Source organism: Pagrus major, chromosome 4, assembly GCF_040436345.1.
Source record: "Pagrus major chromosome 4, Pma_NU_1.0".
NCBI classification, from domain to species: domain Eukaryota; kingdom Metazoa; phylum Chordata; class Actinopteri; order Spariformes; family Sparidae; genus Pagrus; species Pagrus major.
In genome coordinates this window covers 10,227,829-10,232,696 of record NC_133218.1, presented here as the reverse complement: position 1 = coordinate 10,232,696, position 4,868 = coordinate 10,227,829, and positions in this window count along the sequence as shown.

The window sequence follows — 4,868 nt, the reverse complement described above, 5'->3', positions numbered from 1 at the left end:
TCCCTGGTGCCACTTTGCCTTCCAGCAGGTGTTATAACTTGTCCCATCCTGAGAGAGAAGCTATGGAGAAATATATTAATTAACCTCTTATTTGTGCTTGAATCTGTCCGTTCCCAGGTCGTGCATTGAATTCATACTTCCCAACGCACCCTTTCCCTCCTGAGGCGGCATTTCTGGTGGCAGCTGAAGCAATCTGAACAATTGAAGCGGATGCCCGTGCCTATGAGGCCGTCTGTAAAATCTGGGCATGCGGGAAGTCCTCTCATCAACCCCCCACTGGTCCGCTTCGTCCACTCCCCATTCCCGGTCGTCCTTGGTCCCACAGCGCCCTCTACTTCGTCACTGCCCCCCTCACAAGGTAAAATGGTCATACCATGGTGGATCGTTTCCCTAAAGCAGTACATTTTGTGGCTCTCCCCAGTCTACCCCTGGCCCAAGAGACAGCAGACCTCCTTACCCATCATGTTTTTCATCTACATGGCATCCCACTGGACATAGTGTCAGATAGAGGACCCCAGTTCATGTCCCAGGTATGGAAAGCATTTTGTCTAGCTCTTGGTGCTACAGTCAATTTATCCTCTGGTTTTCAACTTCAGGCCAATGGTCAGACTGAGGGAGTTAACCAGGACCTGGAGGCCGCCCTGAGGTGTGTTACTGTCACTAATCCCACCTCTTGGAGTACCCACCTGCCTGGCCTGGATTGAGTACGCCCACAACTCCCTAACCAGTGTGGCCACAGGTATGTCCCCCTTTAAGGCTTCTCTGGGATATCATCCACCTCTCTTTCCCTCTCAGGAGAGCGAATTGGCAGTTCCATCAGTTCAGGCTCACCTCTGCCGTTGCTGTAAGGCCTGGAGAGACAGCCGCTCTGCCCTACTTCACTCTGTTGACCAAAATTGGCACATTGCCAACTGTTGCCGCATCCCTATACCAGAATTCAAACCAGGTCAGAAAGTTTGGTTGTCTTCCAAGAATATCCCACTCAAGACTGACTCTAAAAAACTATTTAAAACTATTACTTGGAGTCATTTCAAAGAGCAACTGTGCAAACAACTGTTTGTAAGTATAAAGTGCATGGCACAGTTGTGTCACTCCCATGCTCAGGAAGAAAACAAAAACTATCACCTGCTGCTGAGAGAAAACTGGTCAGGATGGTCAAGAGTCAACCAAAAACCACCAAAAAGCAAGTCTGCAATGATTTAGAAGCTGCTGGAAGACAGGTGTCAGTGTCCACAGTGAGGTGTGTTTTACATCAACATGAGCTGAGAGGCTGCCGTACAATAAAGAAGCCCTTGCTCCAGATGCAGCACCTTAAAGCTCGACTGAAGTTTGCTGCTGATCACATGGACAAAGAAAAAATCTTCTGGAGGAAAACTGTGGTCAGATGAAACAAAAACTGAGTTGTTTGGCCCCAATGGTCAGGAATATGTTTGGAGGATAGAAGGTGAGGTCTTTAACCCCAAGAACACCATACCTACTGTCAAGCATGGTGGTGGTAGTATTATGCTGTGGGCTGTTTTGCTGCCAGTGGATCAGCTGCTCTAAATAAAGTAAATGGAATAATGAAGAGGGAGGATTATCTCCAAATTTTAAAATCTTCAGCAGAAGATTGGGTCTTCCAGCAGGACAATGATCCCAAACACACATCAAAGGTGGTAAAGGAAAGGCTAAATCAGGCTAGAATGGAGGTTTTGGAATGGTCTTCCCAAAGTCCTGACTTGAACCCCATCAAGAACATGTGGACTGTGCTGAAGAACAAGTCTGTGCCAGGAAGCCAGCAAATGTAGTTGAACTTCACTGATTCTGTTCAAGAGGAGTGATTAAACATTCAGCCAGAGGACTACCAGAAAAAAGCACCTAACTGAGGTGAAAATGGCCAAAATAACCAAATATTAGAAGTACTGTATGTATATTTTTGATTCAGCAGATTTGGTCACATTTTCAGAAGACCTTCAGAAGAATAAATTCATTATTGAACCAAACTACATGAATGTTTTTGTGACAAAGTAGTTTGTGTTCCACTCATTCAATCACAGAAAACTCAATACTGCCATGATATACATGTTCTTTTACAAGTGGATGGAAACTTTCGACCATGACTGTATGTATCATATCAGCATTCTACAATACTTGTCATAACACATTCAGATATACATGTACAGGGTTATATTAAATATATAATATTAGCTGACTTTCATGTCAGGAGGAGGACAGGAGTATTGACGTGACACCTAGCAGGACAGCTGTCAAATGAGAGATTTTACTACTAATTACTGACTTGAGTAAAAATAAAATTTTACACAGAAACATGTAGAGTTTTAGAGTTGGATGACAACCAAATTGGCTGATATGATGTTTCATAAAAGGCCAAAATCTGCCCCATATTGGTGTGATGGTGGGTTATAACACAGCAGTCACTGTTGGCATGACTGTCTGGTCAGCGATGTGCATTTTTCTCTGGAAAATCAGTGTTTTGACCTGAGCATCCCCGTCAGAGCAAAGCACAGTGCTCAGAGAGAATCGCTGCTGATCTGACCGCAGATGGCTCTTTATGGAGGCAAGTGATTTTCCGAGCTGGTAGAGCACAGCCATGTATTCTGCTTTTAGCTTTATAACTGTTTGCCAGGCTGGTTGGCTCACACTTTTGATATAGGCCTCACACTGTGTGGGAACCCAGAGAACCCAATTTTAGACATTTTTATGGTTTTGTTGTTTTGTTTATGGAGATTTCAGAGATTACTTGAGAGAAGACGATTATTCATTTCAACACTGCTGAAGAAATAAAGCTTATCATTATTTCTGTTCTTGCTTATATTCAGAGTCATTCAAATTTAGCTTGATCTTCAGAGATCTAAAGACCCAGACCAGCTGAACCCTCGTCTCATCCCTCAACTGATCTTTTCCATCAGAGAGGAACTCTCTTTGTGGTATCAGGCAAAGATACAAATTCCTCCAGCACAAAATAACTTGCCTCCTCTGATATAACATGAACTGAAACTTTTTTTTCTTTTTAACAATGTAAGTTTACACTTTTACTAACACAAGTGTAAGGCACAGAACAGGTGAGATAAAGGCCTCTTCAATGTTCTACGGACTTAAAAGTTAACTCAAAATTAGAGGTCTTAGATTGCTTAAAGCAGCAACAATGTTGTGCTGACTCTGGCGGTCCCTGTGGACAGAAACAGTATGACCACCACTGCCTCGTGAAACTAAGATCTTGATTTGACTAGCACGAGCATTCCGTTTGAATGCGCAGCATATTTTTAATACTATTTTTCGAAACAAAGCTGTTAGCAGGATAAATGGTGATGATATCGTGTATCTATTTGTGGTCATGTAAAATTACTAATTGTAAGTAAACTTTCTTTCTGTAACACACATACACGCAATTTACATTATCTTACAGCCAATAGATTTGGTTACTTGTTACTGGTAATTTTGTTGAGAAAGCTAAAGTTATCAACATTCCCCATATAGACTAAAATGTTACATATACAGTTTATTTGTATCATTGATGGCCTACTCCGTGAAGACCCACATTTAGTGTTGCCAACAATCCATGATATCTCGTGTTGATCCAGTAATGCTGATTTAATGACAAAAGTCCTTTGTTCCACTTTAGTTTAAAAATGTGCTAAGGTGCAGACTCTCAGGTACCAAGCTTTGAATGAACTATCACTGCATTAATCTGTCTTTTAGTTTGGGGATTGGAGTGAGTGATTATAGTGCTTTTAAAACAGAGTGCTTTTGTGTGTTGCACTTTCATGAAATATCTGAAATTTGGAGCTTAGACTTGGCAAATACATTTATAACAGAAATCTTCATTTCAAACCGAAGAGATGAGGGTATTTACCAGTCAAGAAGGGTCTACCTAAAGACATTATTGATTGCATTATGGAAAATCCAGTGTTTTAGGAGCTTAACCCTCGCTGCAAGTGCAATACATTTTTGAATATCACTTTTAACCCTTATTTAGTTGTAGTAAGAGCACATTGAATGTAAGCAATATTTGGTTGTGTGTCAGCTCGGTTGTTTTATAGCTCATTAAATTCACTTAGTAAATGTAGAGTTTACCATGATTATGATAATAATTATAATGAAAGGTGTGGGGTTTTAATAAAATATAACATTAAGGGAGTATTCTCTCCAGTGGTTTACATCTGTCTACAGATGTATAACACATTTGACCTGTCTTTGGCAATTGTTACATTTTCATAAACATGAAAGAACTATCCATAGATTGTCAATATAGATATTCCTGATGATAATAATCACTTAGTGAAAAAAAGGTGTCAACATGTAATCCAGCCAGAACATGTGGTCAGCAGTCTGATCCTACTTCATGATTTGACAGAGAAGAGCAGGGTGATCAGCACCACCTTGTGGCCACCATTGGAACTAAGACCCAAGGAGACTCATCCTCAAAAGGAACAAAACAACGAGTTACCATGCAAAGACAAATCACTCCATCATATTTGTTTTTATTAATTTATTAATTTAGCCAAAAAATGGCACAGACAGTTTACTGTGTGTGCAAATTGCTAAATCATGGTCATTTGATGTAAAACCTAAAGTGGTCACTATAACCTCTATACCCTCTCCACACTCATGTGAGGTGGTTTAGACTGTCTAGTTGTAAAGATTAGATGAACTTAGGGTATCTGAATTTTTGACATGTTGGATGGAGACTGGATTCTGTTGTTTAGACCAATGAAGAGCCACACATGACCCTCTATGTGACCTTGTTTTCTTGAGAATTTCTAAACTATGGGAAGTGTTTTGGGGAAGCAAAATCTATGCAGCTACTGTTGTGTAGAATTTGCTCCTAGCACCAGTATTTTAATAAATGCATTCATTAAGACATCAAA